Source organism: Somniosus microcephalus, unplaced genomic scaffold (genome assembly GCF_052327205.1).
Source record: "Somniosus microcephalus isolate GS21.2 unplaced genomic scaffold, FLI_Smic_1.0 scaffold265, whole genome shotgun sequence".
Taxonomy (NCBI): domain Eukaryota; kingdom Metazoa; phylum Chordata; class Chondrichthyes; order Squaliformes; family Somniosidae; genus Somniosus; species Somniosus microcephalus.
In genome coordinates, this window is record NW_028225452.1 from 138580 (window position 1) to 159383 (window position 20804).

Consider the following 20804-nt stretch of genomic DNA (forward strand, 5'->3'; position numbering starts at 1 on the left):
CAGAAACCCCACAGTGCAGATAGAAGCCATTTCGGCCCATCGAGCCTGCACCGACACATATCCCACCCTATCCCCGTAACCCCACGTATTTAATCCCCCTAACACTAAGGGTCAATTTATCATAGCCAATCAACCTAACCCGCACATCTTTGGACTGTGGGAGGAAACCGGAGCACCCGGAGGAAACCCACGCAAACACGGGGAGAATGTGCAAACTCCACACATATAGTCACCCGAGGCCGGATTCGAACCCGGGCCCCTGGTGCTGTGAGGCAACAGTGCTAACCACTATGCCACCGTGCTGCCTTGTTTCCCTTGTTAGCCACGGTTGAGTCACCTTATTTGTTTTATTTTTATGCCAAACTGGGATGAACAAATTCTGTAGTTCATCCATGTGATCTTTGAAGGTTTGCCATTGCCCATCCACCGTCAACCCTTTGAGCGACATTCCCCAATCAATCCTACCCAAATCGCACCTCATACCATCGTAGTCTCCTTTATTTAACTTCAGTACCCTAGTCTCTGAGTCAACTATTTCACTCTCCAACTTAATGAAGAATGCTATCATATTATGATCGCTCCAACCCAAGGGGCCTCACACAAGTTTGCTAATTAATCCTTTCTCATTACATAATGCCCAGCCTAAGTTGGCCTGATCTCCAGTTGGTTCCTCGACATATTGTAAAGCAATATACAGAGTAAAGCTCCATCTACACTGTCCCATCAAACACTCCCAGGGCAAGAACAGCACAGGTTAGATAGAGAGTAATGCTCCCTCTACATTGTCCCATCAAACACTCCCAGGGCAGGTACATCACGCGTTAGATACAGACTAAAGCTCCCTCTACACTGTCCCATCAAATACTCCCAGCGCAGGTACAGCACGGGTTAGATACAGAAGCTCCCTCTACACTGCCCCATCAAACACTCCCAGGGCAGGTTACAGCATAGGTTGGATACAGAGTAAAGTTCCCTGTACACTGTCCCATCAAACACTCCCAGGGGAGGAGCAGCACAGGTTAGATACAGAGTAAAGCTCCCTCTACACTGTCCCATCAAACACTCCCAGGGGAGGTACATCATGGGTTAGATACAGAGTAAAGCTCCCTCTACACTGTCCCATCAAACACTCCCAGGGCAGGTACAGCACGGGTTAGATACAGAAGCTCCCTCTACACTGCCCCATCAAACACTCCCAGGGCAGGTTACAGCATAGGTTGGATACAGAATAAAGTTCCCTATACACTGTCCCATCAAACACTCCCAGGGGAGGAGCAGCACAGGTTAGATACAGAGTAAAGCTCCCTCTACACTGTCCCATCAAACACTCCCAGGGGAGGTACATCATGGGTTAGATACAGAGTAAAGCTCCCTCTACACTGTCCCACCAAACACTCCCAGGGCAGGCACAAATCGGGTTTGATACAAAGTAAAGCTCCCTCTACACTGACCCCATCAAACACTCCCAGGGCAGGTACAGCACAGGTTAGATACAGAGTAATGCTCCCTCTACACTGTCCCATCAAACACTCCCAGGGCAAGAGCAGCACGGGTTAGCTACAGAGTAAAGCTTCCTCCGCACTATCCCATCAAACACTCCCAGGGCAGGTACTGCACAGGTTAGATACAGAGTAAAGCTCCCTCTAAAATGTCCCATCAAACACTCCCAGGGGAGGTATTGCACAGGTAGATACAGAGGAAAGCTCCCTCTACATTGTCCCATCAACACTCCCAGGGCAGGCACATCACTGGTTAGATACAGAGTAATGCTCCCTCTACACTGTCCCATCAAACACTCCCAGGGCAAGAGCAGCACGGGTTAGCTACAGAGTAAAGCTTCCTCCGCACTATCCCATCAAACACTCCCAGGGCAGGTACTGCACAGGTTAGATACAGAGTAAAGCTCCCTCTAAAATGTCCCATCAAACACTCCCAGGGGAGGTATTGCACAGGTAGATACAGAGGAAAGCTCCCTCTACACTGTCCCATCAAACACTCCCAGGGCAAGAGCAGCACGGGTTAGCTACAGAGTAAAGCTTCCTCCGCACTATCCCATCAAACACTCCCAGGGCAGTTACAGCACGGGTTAGATACAGAGCCCCGAGACCGGAGAAGCAGCGGACCTGCGCGGGAGCAGCCCGAGGCGGCGGAGCTTAAAAGGGAGCAGTCAGAGGCACCGAGGCCCACAGCCCCGAGACCGGAGAAGCAGCGGACCTGCGCGGGAGCAGCCCGAGGCGGCGGAGCTTAAAAGGGAGCAGTCAGAGGCACCGAGGCCCACATCCCCGAGACCGGAGAAGCAGCGGACCTGCGTGGGAGCAGCCCGAGGCGGCTGAGTATAAGAGGGAGCAGTCAGAGGCACCGAGGCCCACAGCCCTGAGACTGGAGAAGCAGCGGACCTGCGCGGGAGCAGCCCGAGGCAGCGGAGTATAAGAGGGAGCAGTCAGAGGCATACCAATCCAGGTTCCAGGAGAGAGGTAAAAAGTAGTCCAAGTGTGACGTCAGCAGGAAGCAGGTAAGTGATTGGTTGGTGAGTATTTCTCTCTTTTCAATACAAGCTTGAATTCTGTGGTGTTAAATTTCTAGGGTCTCTGTGGTGTAGTGGAGACAGTTGGTAAATAAAGCGCCCTAGAGTATGCCTGTAACTGGGGTATTGAATAAATTTTTAAATTAATTAAAGGAGTAAGTCATGGCAGGAGAGTTCAGACCCGTGTTCTGCTCCTCTTGCTCCATGTGGGAAGTCAGGGACGCTGCCAGTGTCCCTGACGACCATGTGTGCGGGAAATGCATCCAGCTGCAGCTACTTGTAGACCGCATTGCAGCGCTCGAGCTGCGGGTGGATGAATTTTGGAGCATGCGCGATGCTGAGAGGGTTGTGGATAGCATGTTTAGTGAGTTGTTCACACCTCAGGGTAGGGCTGCACATGCAGAAAGAAAGTGGGTGACCATCAGGCGGAGCAACAGAGGCAGGCAGGAAGTGCAGGGAACCCCTGTGGACATCCCCCTTTCAAACAGGTATGCCAAGTTGGATACTGTTGAGGGGGATGACTCACCAGGGGAAGGCAGCAGCAGCCAGCTTCCTGGCACCAGGGATGCTTCTGCTGCTCAGGAAGGGAGGAAAAAGAGTGGGAGAGCAATAGTGGTAGGGGATTCTATCGTAAGGGGAACAGATAGGCGTTTCTGTGGCCGCAAACGTGACTCCAGGATGGTTTGTTGCCTCCCTGGGGCCAGGGTCATGGATGTCACTGAGCGGCTACAGGGCATTCTTAAGGGGGAGGGGGAGCAGGCAGAGGTCGTGGTCCACATTGGGACCAACGACATAGGTAGGAAGGGGGATGAGGTCCTGCATCAAGAATTTAGGGAGCTAGGTAACAGATTAAAGAGCAGGACCTCAAAGGTTGTAATCTCTGGATTACTCCCAGTGCCACATGCTAGTGAGTATAGGAATAGGAGGATAGTGCAGATGAATGCGTGGCTAAAAAGTTGGTGTAGGAGGGAGGGTTTTAGTTTCCTGGATCACTGGGCCTGCTTCTGGGAAAGGTGGGACTTGTACAAGTCGGACGGGTTGCACCTGAACCAGAACGGGACAAATATCCTTGCGGGGAGGTTTGCTAGCAGTGTTGGGGGGGGTTAAACTAACTTGGCAGGGGGATGGGATACAGAGGGGAGCTGAAATAGGGGGTGATGTGCTGCCAATTATAGAGAAAAAAACAAGTCAGCTTGGTAGACAGGGCAAATATATAAGGGCAAGGCTGGATGGCATCTATTTTAATGCAAGGAGTCTTGCAAATAAGGTGGATGAACTGAAGGTGTTGATAAACACATGGGAGTATGATATTGTTGCTATCACGGAGACATGGTTGAGGGAGGGGCAAGACTGGCAGCTCAATATTCCGGGGTACAGAATCTTCAGGCGAGACAGAGGGGGAGGTATAAGAGGAGGGGGTGTCACAATATTAATTAAGGAGTCAATTACTGCAGTAAGGAGGGATGATATATTAGCAGGTTCCTCTAATGAGGCCATATGGGTGGAGCTTAAAAACAAAAAGGGGGCAAGCACTTTGCTGGGAGTGTACTATAGGCCTCCAAACAGTCAGGGGGAGATAGAGGAACAGATATGTAGGCAAATCTCAGAGAAATGTGCAAATAATAGGGTAATAATAATGGGGGATTTCAACTTCCCCAATATTAACTGGAATAGTCAAAGTGTGAAAGGCTCAGAGGGTGTAGAATTCTTAAAGTGCATCCAGGAGAGCTTTTTGAGCCAGCATGTAGAAAGTCCTACAAGAGAGGGGGCGGTACTGGACCTAATTCTAGGGAATGTGGCCGGCCAAGTGGAAAAAGTGCTAGTAGGTGAGCACTTTGGTGACAGTGACCATAATATGGTGAGATTTAAGGTGGTCATGGAAAAGGACAGGGATGGGCCGGAAATAAAGGTTCTAAATTGGGGGAAGGCCGATTTTAATAGGATAAGGCAGGATCTGGCCAAAATGGACTGGGATCAGCTACTTGTAGGAAAATCCGCATCGGAGCAATGGGAGGCTTTCAGAAGGGAGATTGAGATCATACAATGGCAACATGTTCCCTTAAAGGTCAAGGGTGGTTCCAAAAACCACAGGGAACCTTGGATGTCAGGGGATATACGAGAATGGATTAGGAAAAAAAGGAGGGCTTTTGGCAGATACAAAAGGCTAAAGACGGAGGAAGCCCTAGAGGAGTACAAAAAGTGCAGGGGGATACTTAAAAAAGAAATTAGGAGATCAAGGAGGGGCCATGAAATAACACTGGCGAGCAAAATAAAGGAAAATCCTAAGATGTTTTATAAGTATATTAAGGGTAAGAGGATAACTAGGGAAAAAATAGGGCCCATTAGGGACAAAAGTGGCAATCTGTGTGTGGAACCGGAAGATGTATGAGGGGTTCTAAATGAATTTTTTGCATCTGTTTTCACTATGGAGGAGGACGATGTAGACATAGAAATAGGGCGGGGGGACTGTGATATGCTCGAACATATTAACATCGAGAGGGAGGAGGTATTGGCGGTTTTAGCAGGCCTAAAAATGGATAAATCCCCAGGCCCGGACGAAATGTATCCCAGGCTGCTGTGTGAGGCAAAGGAAGAGATTGCGGGGGCTCTAACACATATATTCAGGACCTCTCTGGCCACAGGGGATGTGCCAGAGGACTGGAGAACCGCTAATGTAGTACCATTATTCAAGAAGGGTAGTAGGGAAAAACCGGGGAACTACAGGCCAGTGAGCCTAACATCAGTGGTAGGAAAATTATTGGAAAAAATTCTGAGGGACAAAATTAGTCTCCACTTGGAGAGACAAGGATTAATCAGGGATAGTCAACATGGCTTTGTCAAGGGAAGATCATGTCTGACTAATTTGATTGAATTTTTTGAGGGTGTGACTAGGTGTGTGGATGAGGGTAACGCAGTGGATGTGGTATACATGGATTTCAGTAAGGCCTTCGACAAAGTCCCGCACAGGAGACTGGTCAAGAAGGTAAGAGCCCATGGAATCCAGGGTGCCTTGGCACATTGGATACAAAACTGGCTTAGTGGCAGAAGGCAGAGGGTGATGGTCGAAGGTTGTTTTTGTGACTGGATGCCTGTGGCCAGTGGGGTACCACAGGGATCGGTGCTGGGTCCCTTGCTGTTTGTGGTCTACATTAATGGCTTGGATATGAATGTAAAAGGTATGATCAGTAAGTTCGCGGATGATACAAAAATTGGTAGGGTGGTAAATAGCGAGGAGGGTAGCCTCAGTCTGCAGGATGATATAGATGGGTTGGTCAGATGGGCGGAACAGTGGCAAATGGAATTTAACCTGGAAAAGTGCAAGGTGATGCACTTTGGGGGGACTAACAAGGCAAGGGAATACACAATGAATGGTAAGACCCTAGGCAAGACGGAGGGGCAGAGGGATCTGGGTGTGCAAGTACACAGACCCCTGAAGGCGGCGGAACAGGTGGATAAGGTGGTAAAAAAGGCATATGGGATACTTGCCTTCATTAGCCGAGGCATAGAATATAAGAGCAAGGAGGTTATGATGGAGCTGTATAAAACACTGGTTAGGCCACAGCTGGAATACTGTGTGCAGTTCTGGTCGCCACACTACAGGAAGGATGTGATCGCTTTGGAGAGGGTGCAGAGGAGATTCACCAGGATGTTACCAGGGCTGGAGCGCTTCAGCTATGAAGAAAGACTGGGCAGATTGGGTTTGTTTTCCTTGGAGCAGAGGAGGCTGAGGGGGGACATGATTGAGGTGTACAAAATTGTGAGGGGCATAGATAGGATGGATACTGAGGAGCTTTTTCCCTTAGTAGAAGGGTCAATAACTAGGGGGCATAGATTCAAGGTAAAGGGCGGGAGGTTTAGAGGGGATTTGAGAAAGAACTTTTTCACCCAGAGGGTGGTTGGAGTCTGGAACTCACTGCCTGAAAGGGTTGTGGAGGCAGGAACCCTCACAACATTTAAGAAGCATTTGGATGAGCACTTGAAATGCCATAACATACAAGGCTACGGACCAAATGCTGGAATATGGGATTAGATTAGACAGGGCTTGATGGCCGGCACGGACACGATGGGCCGAAGGGCCTCTATCCGTGCTGTATGACTCTATGACTCTATGACTATTTTGGGAAAGAAAGACTTGCATTTATATCGTGCTTTCATGACCAGCAGACGTCTTGAAGTGCTTTACAGCCAATGAAGTACTTTTGAGGTGTAGTCACTGTTGTAATGTGGGAAAGAGCAGGGGAAATATCGCCGGTGTCCTAGCCAATGTTCATCCCTCAATCAATGTAACAAAAGGATAATAGCAAAATACTGCGGATGCTGGAAATCTGAACTAACAACAGGAAATGCTGGAAACACTCAGCAGGCCAGGCAACATCCGTAGAGAGAGAAACAGAGTTAACAAAAAGATAGATTATCCTGGTCATTATCACATTGCTGTTTGTGGGAGCTTGCTGTGCGCTATTTGACTGCCGCATTTCCTACATTACAACAGTGGCTACACTTCAAAAGTACTTCATTGGCTGTAAAGCACTTTGGGTCGTCCGGTGGTGGTGAAAGGCGCTATAGAAATGCAAGTCTTTCTTTCTTCACTGGTCTCACCAGCGACCTCTTCTGGCTGATGGTTGATTGACAGACGATAGTCCGCGCATGCGCACAGGGAGCGGCGGTTTGGGCCGAGTCCGGCACAGCGACCCCTCCCGGTCACCAAGGGCAACAACCGCGCGTGCCCAGTGGAGACCAACCCCCCTCCCCCACACAGAGCTACGGCTGCGCACTCGGATCCTGCCGGACGGAGTCGGCGCAGGCCATTCCGAGGAAAGGCCTTGGTGTCAGGTCCAGAGTCGTGATCGGTGACGCAAAGTGAGTTTTCTCCGCTCCGATTGGGTGGAGAATCGCGCGGGGTGGAGGGGGAGGGGTGGATCGGGAGAGAATAAAGAGAAATAGAAAAACCTGAGAGTCCGCGAGGCCCCGGACCAAGCAGCATCAGTTGGACGGAGCACGTGATCTCCTCGGGGACACGTGACCCAGCCCAGGGCCTGATTGACGGGAGCTTCCGAGCAATAGGGAGCAAGCGGGGTGGGGCTGGAGGAGCGAGCCGGCGGCGGGTCCTCCAACCAATCGGGGAGCCCGAGGGGCGGGACTAGCGCCGGCTGATTGTCTGATCCACAGGGCAGCGAGTTTCTCCAGTCCCTTGTTCAGGGCCGGGGGCCCGGGGAGGCTGTGGGCCTTTATTCCCCTCATTGGACACAAGGCCCTTTGGCTCACAACACACTGGCTCAGGTTTTAATGGAGACTTTTTAAATTCATCAATAAAAGCAGTTAAACCTCGTGCTTCTGTGGATCAAACTTTCTAATATTTTATAGAATCATAAAATGGTTACAACACAGAAGGAGGCCATTCAGCCCATCGAGCCTGTGCCGGCTCTCTGCAAGACCACTTCAGCTAGTCCCACTCCCCGCCCTTTCCCCGTAACCCTGCAATTCTTTTTCATTCAGGTACTTATCCAATTCCCTTTTGAAAGCGGTGATTGAGTCTGCCTCCACCACCCTTTCAGGCAGTGCATTCCAGATCCTAACCACTCGCTGCATAAAAAAGTTTTTCCTCATGTCGCCTTTGGTTCTTCTGCCAATCACCTTAATTCTGTGTCCTCTGGTTCTCGACCCTTTCGCCAATGGGAACAGTTTCCACTCTGTCCAGACCCATCTTGATTTTGAACACCTCTATCAAATCTCCTCTCTACCTTCTCTGCTGTAAGGAGAACCACCCCAGCTTCTCGAGTCTATCCACATAACTGAAGTCCCTCATCCCTGGAACCATTGTTGTAAATCTTTTCTGCACCATCTCTAAGGCCTTCACATCCTTCATAAAGTGCGGAGCCCAGAATTGGACACAATTCACCAGTTGAGGCTGAACCAGTGTTTTATAAAGGTTCATCATCACCTCCTTGCTTTTGGACTCTATGCCTCTATTTATAAAGCCCAGGATCCCATAAGCTTTTTTAACCACTTTCTCAACCTGCCCTGCCACCTTCAACGATTTGTGCACACATACCCCCCAGGTCTCTCTGTTCATGCACACACTTTAGAATTGTACCCTTTAGTTTATATTGCCTCTCCTCATTCTTTCTACCAAAATATATCACTCCGCACTTTTCTGCGTTAAATTTCATCTCCCACGTGTCCGCCCATTCCACCAGCCTGTCTATATCTTCTTGAAGTCTATCACTCTCCTCCTCACTGTTCAATTTACTTCCAAGTTTTCTGTCATCTGCAAATTTTGAAATTGTGCGCTGTACACCCAAGTCTAAGTCATTAATATATATCAAGTAAAGCAGTGGTCCTGGTACCGATCCCTGGGGAACACCACTGTATACCTTCCTCCAGTCCGAAAAACAACCATTCACCACTACTCTCTGTTTCCTGTCACTTTGCCAATTTTGTATCCATGCTGCCACTGTCCCTATTATTCCATGGGCTTCAACTTTGCTGGCAAGCCTATTATGTGTCACTTGTCGAATGCCATTGGGAAATCCATGTGCACCACGTTAACCGCATTGCCCTCATCAACCCTCTCTGTTACCTCATCAAAAAACTCAATCAGAATCAGAGCGGCTGGGCCCGGTGGACATGTGGCCAGAGCCCCGGCACCAGGAAACCCAGGGTGCAGCGCCTCCCCCATCCGAGCCGCCGCTTCCCAGTTTCTTCAGCCGGTTCCACCGAGTCCGAATCGGGAAAAGGACAGGAGCCAGGCTCCCAGAATGGCCCGCGGCCCCGGGGAGCATGCGCACTCTCAGCGGGGAAATCAGCGCATTGGATAGAGCGCTTTCTGGGGCACGGGGGATTGTGGGTGCTGCGGCCGCCATTAGTCAGCGGCTGTCGGGAAGAGTTTTATTTCAGGCTGACGGAAGGTAGGTCCCTGGCCACCTGTGTAGGTCTTTTTGTTGCTTCATTGTTGAGGATGTAACTGGGAAAATAGATAAGGGAGAACCAGTGGATGTTGTGTATTTGGACTTTCAGAAGGCTTTCGATAAGGTCCCGCATAAGAGATTAGCGTGTAAAGTTAAGGCACATGGGATTGGGGGCAAGGTATTGACTTGGATAGAGAACTGGTTGGCAGACAGAAAGCAAAGAGTTGGAATAAACGGGTCTTTTTCCGAGTGGCAGGCAGTGACTAGTGGGGTACCGCAGGGATCGGTCCTTGGACCCCAGCTATTCACAATATATATTAATGATCTAGACAAGGGAACTAGATGTAATATCTCCAAATTTGCAGATGACACAAAGCTGGGTGGGCGTGTGTGCTGTGAGGAGGATGCCGAGAAACTACAGGATGATTTGGACAGGTTGGGTGATTGGGCAGAAGCATGGCAGATGCAATATAACGTGGATAAATGTGAGGTTATCCACTTTGGTGGCCAAAACAGGAAGGCAGATTATTATCTGAATGGCAATAGATTGGGAGAAGGGGAAGTGCAACGAAACCTGGGTGTCCTTGTGCACCAGTCGCTGAAGGTAAGCATGCAGGTGCAGTAGGCGGTTAAGAAGACAAATGGTATGTTGGCCTTCATAGCGAGAGGGTTTGAGTACAGGAACAAGGATGTCTTGCTGCAGTTGTACAGGGCCTTGGTGAGACCACATCTTGAGTATTGTGTGCAGTTTTGGTCGCCTTATCTGAGGAAGGATGTTCTTGCCGTGGAGGGAGTGCAGCGAAGATTCACCAGGCTGATACCTGGGATGGCAGGAATGACGTATGAGGAGACATTGGGATGATTGGGCTTGTACTCGCTGGAGTTTAGAAGAATGAGAAGGGATCTCATTGAAACTTATAAAATTCTGACAGGACTGGACAGACTAGATGCAGGAAGGATGTTCCCGATGGTCGGGGAGTCCAGAACCAGGGGTCACAGTCGAAGGATAAGGGGTAGGCCATTTAGGACAGAAATTAGGAGGAATTTCTTCACCCAGAGAGTGGTGAACCTGTGGAATTCTCTACCACAGAAGGCAGTAGAGGCCAATACATTAAATATATTCAAGAAGGAGTTGGATATATTTCTTAAGACTAAAGGGATCAAGGGATATGGGGAGAAAGCAGGTACCGGTTACTGAACTTGGATGATCAGTCATGATCGCATTGAATAGCGGAGCAGGCTCGAGGGGCCAAATGGCCTACTCCTGCTCCTATCTTCTATGTTTCTATATTTCTATGTTTCAGTTTGAGCTAGAGTGGAGAATGCAGAGAAGCTGATGGGTTTAACCCCCAGTACTTCTGAGCCCAGGAGGACCCAACAATTTCCAATGTGAGACTGTCAAGGGAGGTGGATTCTGGGGGAGATTAGGTTGTTAATCAGACACTGTCCGTACAATATAAAAGAGTAGTGTTTTAGGAACAAATATTTCTGTAGAGGCTTTTAATCCAGTTTACATATTCAGATTTGTTTTAATTCATTCTTGGGATGTGGGCATCGCTAGCAAGAGCACCATATATGGCCAATCCCCAGTTGCCCATTGAGAAGGGGGTGGTGAGTCACCTTCTTGAACTCCTGCAGTCCATGTGGTGAAGGTGCTCCCACAATGTTGTTAGTTAAGGAGTTCCAGGATTTTGACCCAGCAACGATGAATATATCTGAGTCAGGATGGTGTGTGACTTGGAGGGGAGCTTGGAGGTGATGGTGCTCCCATGCACCTTCTGCCCTTGTCCTTCTAGGTGGTGGAGGTTGTGGGTTTTGGATGTTCTATCAAAGTTCTGGTCGAGTTGCAGATGTATAAAGTTCCTCTCCTTCGCCCCCTCCCCCTCCCACTCCCACCTCTCTCTCTCCTCCCATAGAGGTCAGAATCGTGTGTAGGCCCAGACCAGGTGGCGGATTCCCTTCCCTGAAGGACATCAGTGAACCAGTTGGGTTTTTATGACAATTCGGCAGCTTACATGGTCACTTTTTTCTAGTGCCGGCCCCACAAATGACCAGATTCATTGAGCTCAATTTCACAACCTGCCTTTGTTTTCTTGTGGGTTCTCTCTCACGCTTCCTGTTTTAAATTAATTTTACAGGGCACTGGAAGGGGAGGATTTACAGACAGGAAACTCAAACCAAACATCACTTCAAGATCTGATAGAGTCACTCGACTCATCGGATCTGAATATCACCGGCCTCTGAACATGGAAGCAAAAAGCACCGTTCACAGCGGGGAGGAACCGTACACGTGTTCTGTGTGTGGATGAAGCTTCAGCCAACCCTCTGGCCTATCGAGACACAAGCGCATTCACACCGGGGAGAGGCCGTTCACCTGCTCTGAGTGTGGGAAGGGATTCACTGATTCATCCACCCTGCTGAGACACCAGCGAGTTCACACAGGGGAGAGGCCATTCACCTGCTCCGTGTGTGGGAAGGGATTCACTGAGTCATCCAACCTGCTGAATCACCAGCGAGTTCACACTGAGGAGAGACCATTTAAATGTTCGGACTGTGGGAAGTGCTATAAAAGTTCCTGGGATCTGACGTACCATCAACGTGTTCACACTGGGGAGAGACCGTTCAGGTGCTCTCACTGCGGGACTGGGTTCAGGCGATCATCTGAGCTCACTGTACCCCAGCGCACTCACGCTGGGGAGGCGCCGTCCACCTGCTCCGTGTGTGGGAAGGGATTCACTCAGTCACCCGACCTGCTGAGACACCAGCGAGTTCACACTGACGAGAGGCTGTTCAGGTGCTCGCACTGCGGGACTGGGTTCAGGCAATCATCTCAGCTCACTATACACCAGCGCACTCACACTGGGGAGAGACCGTTCACCTGTCCTGAGTGTGGGAAGAGATTCACTCAATTATCCACCCTGCTGAGGCACCAGCGAGTTCACACTGGGGAGAGGCCGTTCATCTGCTCCGCGTGTGTGGGGAGGGATTCAATCACTCATCCAACCTGCTGAGACACCAGCGAGTTCACAAGTGACTGCAGGGGTTGGATTCTGTTGTTATTGCTGCTGTTAATCACATCCAGGACTGAACCATGTTCATTCTGACAGTTGGGGTTTGTTTCTGCTGATGTTAATAACCCCAATAACTGGGCTGGAGTTTAATATTCTGGATAGATGTCAAATAAATCAGCTTTGTTTCAAACACATTATTGTAGATTTTCTTCTTTCCCACCTGAGTGTTTATCCTCACCTGGCTGGAGCTCAGAAAGGACAATCTGGCGGAGGATCGTACGGCGGGAACAGAACTCCAGCCTGGACACAGTCCTTCAGGGCCACACTGAGAGGGGCAAACGGCACTTTGGTCTTTCTTGCCTCTCTTCACTGACAGCAAAGTTGTCGTGCGGGTTAATCTCGAGGCATGTGAGAAACGTGTCCCAGCCGCTCTCTGCCATGGTTCAGAGCTTCTACGCATGGAACAGAAGGCTCCTTTAGGAATGTACCCAGTGCTTTTTTTTAATGGCCTTATTAACCTGTGTTGTCACTATTTGTGTATCTGTATCCCTGGATCCCTCTGCTCCTCCTCTTAAGGGGAAATTCGGTGGCACCCCCTTTGGGTCGCTAACGTCACCGGGGCTAATTTTAGCCCCCTGAAAAAGTTAGCGCCCCTGCGCTTTAAATTCAGTGGTAGCACCCCTAGCAGGAGGCAGGGTGCTACTGGAAGCGCTCCCCTCCCTCTTGGAGCGCTACCAATGAATTTCCCAGCTCTTCGTGTAACAGTGCCATGCCCGTCGGCACATAGCACCGCGTCATAGCAGACCTCCCTCCCTGATTAAAGGGGAGGGGCCTAGCACTGCGCACACCGGGGCCCTGCTGGACCACTGGTGAGTGGGGTGTCGGATCAAGAGGAGCGCGGGGCTGAGCGATTGCAGCTGACACCCCGAAGAAGAAAGGGGAAGGAGGCAGGTGCTGGGACAAGGCCAAAATAAAAAGTTGCCGCCCGACACCTGCCCTTTAAGTGATGCCGCCGCGGCTGCAGGAACGACCCCTGACCCTGTCGGACATATTGTCCGGCGATAGGTCAGGGGTCACAACCCAAGGTTGCAGCCGGGGTGCTGCGCGTGGCGATGACGTCATTGCCGGCAGTGATACCGACTACCTCCGCCGCTAACCTCCCGCTGAATATCACGGGAGGCACAAAGCAACCCAATTTCACCCCCTCGTCCAAGTAGTGAGTGGCCTCCTTATTCTTCCCACCAAAACACACCACTTCACACTGATCTATAGTGAAATTCATTAACACACCACCTCACACTGATCTATAGTGAAATTCATTAACACCCCCCTCACACTGATCTATAGTGACATTCATTAACACACCACCTCACACTGATCTATACTGAAATTCATTAACACACCCCCTCACACTGATCTACAGTGAAATTCATTAACACACCACCTCACACTGATCTATAGTGAAATTCATTAACACACCCCCTCACACTGATCTACAGTGAATTTCATTAACACACCACCTCACACTGATCTATAGTGAAATTCATTAACACACCCCCTCACACTGATCTACAGTGAAATTCATTAACACACCCCCTCACACTGATCTACAGTGAAATTAATTATCACACCACCTCACACTGATCTATAGTGAAATTCATTAACACACCACCTCACACTGATCTATAGTTAAATTCATTAGCACACCACCTCACACTGATCTATAGTGACATTCATTAACGCACCCCTTCACACTGACCTACAGTGAAATTAATTATCACACCACCTCACACTGATCTATAGTGAAATTCATTAACACACCACCTCACACTGATCTATAGTTAAATTCATTAGCACACCTCCTCACAATGATCTTTAGTGAAATTCATTAACACACCGCCTCACACTGATCTATAGTGAAATTCATTAACACACCCCCTCACACTGATCTACAGTGACATTCATTAACACACCACCTCACACTCACCTATAGTGACATTCATTAACACACCACCTCACACTGATCTATAGTGAAATTCATTAACACACCCCCTCACACTGATCTACAGTGAAATTCATTAACACACCACCTCACACTGATCTACAGTGAAATTAATTATCACACCACCTCACACTGATCTATAGTGAAATTCATTAACACACCACCTCACACTGATCTATAGTTAAATTCATTAGCACACCACCTCACACTGATCTATAGTGACATTCATTAACGCACCCCTTCACACTGATCTACAGTGAAATTAATTATCACACCACCTCACACTGATCTATAGTGAAATTCATTAACACACCACCTCACACTGATCTATAGTTAAATTCATTAGCACACCACCTCACACTGATCTATAGTTAAATTCATTAGCACACCACCTCACACTGATCTATAGTGACATTCATTAACACACCACCTCACAATGATCTATAGTGAAATTCATTTGCCAATTACACACCCATTCTGCAATTTATTAATGTCTTCTTGCGTTTTGTCTTCCTCAGTATTAATTGTACTTCTGATTCCCGAGTCCAAATCATTTATGAACCACAGTGGTCCCACCACCAATTCCTGTGGAACACCACTTCCCACCTTTTGCCAGTCTGAGTAGCTACTCCCAACCCCTACTCTCGGTTTTCTGTTCTGTAACCAGCTTGTTATCCATAAACAGTATGTAAGATCGACAAGATGACCAAGGTCAGGCCGTGTGGAGTGAATCCCTCCATGGCCTCGCCCCTCCCTATTTCTTTCAGCCCCACACCCCCCGAGTTATCTGCGCTCCTCCATTTCCGGTCTCTTGAGCATCCCTGATTTAATCGCTCCACCATTGGCAGCCGTGCCTTCAGCTGCCTGGGTCCTAAGCTCTGGAATTCCTTCCCTAAACCTCTCCATCTCTCTACCTCTCTCTCCTTCTTTAAGATGCTCCTTAAAACCTACTTCTTTTACCAAGCTTTTGGTCATCTGCCCGAATATCGCTTTATGTGGCTTGGTGTCAAATTTTGTTTTATAATGCTCCTGTGAACAGCCTTGGGACGTTTTACTACATTAAAGGCGCTTTATAAATACAAGTGGTTGTTGTTGTTTCCTGAAACTAATAAATTCCCGAGGGAAAAAAACTTGTACTTTTACTCCCAAATATTAAAAAGTTTGTGCCACAGGAGCACGAGGTTTATCTGCTTTTATTCATAAATTTAAAAAGTCTGTATTGCAATCTGAGCCCGTGTGTTGTGAGCCAAAGAGCCTTGTGTCCAATGAGGGGAATAAAGGCCCACAGCCTCCCCTGGCCCCGGGCCCTGAACAAGGGACTGGAGAAACTCACTGCCCTGCAGATCAGACAATCAGCCGGCACAAGTCCCGCCCCTCAGGCTCCCTGATTGGTTGGAGGACCCGCCGCCGGCTCGCTCCTCCAGCCCCGCCCCGCTCGCTCCCTATTGGTCGGAAGCTCCTGTCAATCAGGCCGTGGGCCCGGGTCGTGTCCCTCACCAACTTTACAAAGAAAGCCCCGCGCGGTCACCGGGCGGAGCAGCTGGTCGGCAGGAGCGGGGTCGGGAGATTAATAAACTGCGGGTAGGCCACGCCGCAGGGTTTATAAAGTTGGAGAACGGCCTCAGGCCCGAATGAGATCCAGTGGCCCGGTCTATGTTCCACCGGACGGCAGCTGTGAGGCTTTTTCTCGGGGACAGGCCTGGGTTACGCACTGCCATCTTGGTGGAGGAAAGACTGACCGGTTCCACCTGCAGCACAGCGCATACGCGGCCATCTTGGTACAGAAACAAAGAGTGGGTGGGGCTTCAGGGTCCCCGTGACCAGGAGAGACAATCATTGACTCATTGATTTTATTCTCACTCTGCACACAGCGGGTGTAGAACTGAACCCAATCAGAGTAGAGGGAGGGGGAAAACTGGGAGTGGAGGAAAGAAATGTTGGAGATGGTGCGATGGGTTTGGATTTCAGCACAGTGGGGAGGGAGAGTGTGTGGGATGGGGATTTACAGCTTTGGGGAAACAAGAGAGGAAAAAATGTTCCACAGAAACTAGAATTGCCTGTTCTGAATTTCTATCCTGTATTTACAGTGATGGCTTTTGTAAACTCCTTTTACAGGGTGTGAGAAGGGCAGGATTTACAGACGGGGAACTCAAACGAAACATCACATCAAGATCTGACAGAGTCACTCCATTCATCAGGACCTGAATATCATTGACCTTTGAATATGGAAGGACAAATGTTTGTCTGTTCTGTCTGTGGGAAAAGATTTCAAACATCCGTGTGACTGGAAAATACACACCCGAGTGAGAGTGTTCCAGTGCACTGACTGTGGAAAGAGGTTTAACCAGTTACACAGCCTGAAAAAAATCACACCATTCACAGCGAGGAGAAACCATACACGTGTTGTGTGTGTGGACGAGGCGTCAACCGATCGTCCAACCTGGAGAAATGCAAGGACACCCGCAACACGGAGAAACAGTGGAAATGAGGGGACTGTGGGAAGAGATTCGATTGCCCATCCCATCTGGAATCTCATCGACGCACTCACACCGGGGAGAGGCCGTTCACCTGCTCCGTGTGTGGGAAGGGACTCGCAGAGTTATCCAAACTCCAGATACACCAGTGAGTTCACACTGGGGAGAGGCCATTCATGTGTATTGAATGTGGGAAGGGATTCACTCAGTCATCCAGCCTCCATACACACCAGCGAGTTCCCACTGGGGAGAAACCGTTCTCCTGCTCCGTGTGTGGGAAGGGATTTGCAGAGTCATCCAAGCTCCAGATAATCCAGAGAGTTCACACTGGGGAGAGACCATTCACCTGCTCCATGTGTGGGAAGGGATTCACTGGTTCATCCACCCTGCTGAGACACCAGCTTGCTCACACTGATAAGAGACCATTTAAATGTTCCCACTGTGGGATGAGCTTTAAAAGCCCTGGGGAGCTGAAGGGACACCAGCGAGTTCACACTGGGGAGAGACCGTTCACCTGCTCTGTCTGTGGGAAGGGAGTCACTCGGTCTTCCAACCTGCTGGCACATCAGCGAGTTCACACTGATGAGAGACCCTTTAAATGTTCTGACTGTAGGAAAAGCTTTAAAAGCTCCCGGGAGCTGAATGGACACCAACGATTTCACACTGGGGAGAGACCATTCACCTGCACTGTGTGTGGGAAGGGGTTCACTCGGTCCTCCAACCTGCTGGCACACCAGCTTGTTCACACTGACGAGAGAGCCGTCAAATGTTCTGACTGTGGGAAGAGCTTTAAAAGTTCTAAGAGCCTTAAAAGACACCAGCGTCTTCACACTGATCATAGAATCTAACAGCACAGAAGGAGGTGATTCGGCCCATCGTGTCTGTGCCGGCTCTTTGAAAGAGCTGTCCAATTTAGTCCCACACCCAGCTTTATCCCCAGAATTCTGCAAACTAGTCCTCTTCAAGTACATGTCCAATTACCGTTTGAAAGTTCCTGTGGAACCTGATTCCAGCATCCTTTCAGATGGTGCGTTCCAGATCTTAACAACCCTCTGTGTGAAAACAATTCTCCTAATTTCCCCTCTAGTTCTTTTAGCAACTATTTTAAATCTGAGACCTCTGGTTACCGACCCACTTGCCAGAGTGAACAGTATCTCCCTACTTGCTCGATCAAAACCCCTCATCATTTTGAATACCTCTATTAGGTCTCCTCTTAACCTTCTCTGCTCTAAGGGGAACAATCCCAGCTTCTCCAATCTCTCCACATAACTGAAGTCCCTCATCCCTGGTACCATCCTGGTCAACCTCCTCTGTACCCTCTCCAAGGCCTTGACATCCTTCCTAAAGTGTGGTGCCCAGAACGATACACAAGACTCCAGCTGAGGCCAAAACCCTGCAGCTGCACAAAACCCTGGTTAGACCACACCTGGAGCACTGTGAGCAGTTCTGGGCACCACACCTTAGGAAGGATATATTGGCCTTGGAGGGAGTGCAGCGTAGGTTTACCAGAATGATACCCGGACTTCAAGGGTTAAGTTACGAGGAGGGATTACACAAATTAGGGTTGTAGTCCCTAGAATTTAGAAGGTTAAGGGGTTGTCTGATCGAAGTTTTCAGGATATTAAGGGGAACAGATAGGGTAGATAGAGAGAAACTGTTTCCGCTGGTTGGGCAGTCTAGGACTAGGGGGCATAGTCTAAAAATTAGAGCCAGACCTTTCAGGAGTGAAATTAGGAAACACTTCTACACACAAAGGGTGGTAGAACTTTGGAACTCTCTTCCACAAACAGCAATTGATGCTAGATCAATCGTTAATTTTAAATCTGAGATTGATAGGTTTTTGTTACCCAAAGGTATTAAGGGATATGGGCCAAAGGCGGGTGTATGGAGTTAGATCGCAGATCAGCCATGATCTCATTGAATGGCAGAACAGGCTCGAGGGGCTGAATGGCCTCCTCCTGTCCTATGTTTCTCACTAGTGATTTGTAAAGGTTTAGTGTGACTTCCTTGTTTTTGTTTTCAATGGCCCTGTTTGCAAAGCCAATATCCCATACACTTTCTGAACCACCTCACCAACTTGCCGTGGCAATTTCAAAGATTTGTGAATATGGACCCCCAGGTCCCTCTGCTCTTGCACCCCCTCAAACTAGTCCCATTTAGATTATACGGCCTCTCCCTGTTGTTTCTCCCAAAGTGCATCACTTCACACTTATCCTCATTTAATTTCATCTGCCTTGTGTCTGCTCATTTCACAGTCTGTCTCTGTCCTTCTGAAGTCTGCTACTACTATGCTCACTATTTACTACGTTGCCAAGTTTTGTATCATCTGCAAACTTCAAACTTCTACACCTATACCCAAGTCCAGGTCAGTTATATATAACAAGAAAAGCAATGGTCCTAATCCCGACCCCTGGGGGAACCCACTGCTTACTTCCCTCCAGTCAGAAAAACATCCCTCAGCACTGCTCACTGTCTCCTATCCCTCAGCCAATTATATACCCAAATTACCATCAGCCCTTTAATACCATGTGCTTCTCTTTTCCGAGTAGGTCTCTTGTGTGGTACTTTATCAAATGCCTTTTGAAAGTCCATAAGAACATAAGAAATAGGAGCAGGAATGGGCCATACGGCCCCTCGAGCCTGCTCCACCATTCAATAAGATCATGGCTGATCATCGACCTCAACTCCACATTCCCGCCCGATCTCCATATCCCTCGATTCCCCTAGAGTCCAACAATCTATCGATCTCAGCCTTGAATATACTCAAAGACTCAGCATTCACAGCCATCTGGGGCAGAGAATTCCAAAGATTCACAACCCTCTGAGTGAAGAAATTCCTCCTCATCTGGGCCTTAAATGGCCAACCCCTTATCCTGAGACTATGCCCCCTAGTTCTAGACACTCCAGGCAGGGGAAACAACCTCTCAGCATCTACCTTGTCAATCCCCTTCAGAATCTTGTATGTTTCAATAAGATCACCTCTCATTCTTCTAAACTCCAGAGAGTATCGGCCCATTCTACACAATCTCTCATCATAGGACAGCCCTCTCCTCCCAGGAATCAATCTAGTGAACCTTCGTTGCACCGTCTCCAAGGCAAGTATATCCTTCCTTAGATAAGGAGACCAAAACTGTGCACAGTACTCCAGGTGTGGTCTCACCAAGGCCCTGTACAATTGTAGCAAGACTTCCTTACTCTTATACTCCAACCCCTTTGCAATAAAGGCCAACATGCCATTTGCCTTCCTTATTGCTTGCTGTACCTGCAGGCTAGTTTTCTGTGTTTCTTGCACGAGGACACCCAAATCTCTCTGAACACCAACATTTGAAAGTTTCTCACCATTTAAAAAAATTCTGTTTTTCTATTCTTCCTACCAAAGTGAATAACCTCACATTTCCCTACATTATACTCCATCTGCCACCTTACTGCCCACTCACTTAGTCTATCTATATCCCTTTACAGACTCTCTGTGTTCTCCTCACAGCTTACTGTCCCACCAAGCTTTGTATCATCAGCAAACTTGGATACATGACACTCGGTCCCTTCATCTAGGTCATTAATATAGATTGTAAATAGCTGAGGCCCCAACACTGATCCCTGCGGCACCCCACTAGTTACAGCCTGCCAACCTGAAAAAGATCCATTTATCCCTACTCTTTGTTTTCTGCCTGTTAACCAATCGTCTATCCATGTTACTATATTACCCCCAACCCCGTCAGCCCTAACCTTGTGTAATAATCTTTTATGTGGCACCTTGTTGAATGCCCTTTGGAAATCCAAATATACTACATCCACTGGTTCCCCTTTATCTACCCTGCTAGTTACATCCTCAGATAACTCTAATAAATTTGTCAAACACGATTTCCTTTTCATAAAACCATGTTT

The 20804-nt window shown here is 48.7% G+C and overlaps 1 pseudogene; it reads left to right on the plus strand.

Moving 5' to 3' along the window:
* The first annotated feature begins 16865 nt into the window (after positions 1–16865).
* LOC147081962 (uncharacterized) lies at positions 16866–17767 on the plus strand (annotated as a pseudogene).
* Positions 17768–20804: the final 3037 nt, after the last annotated feature.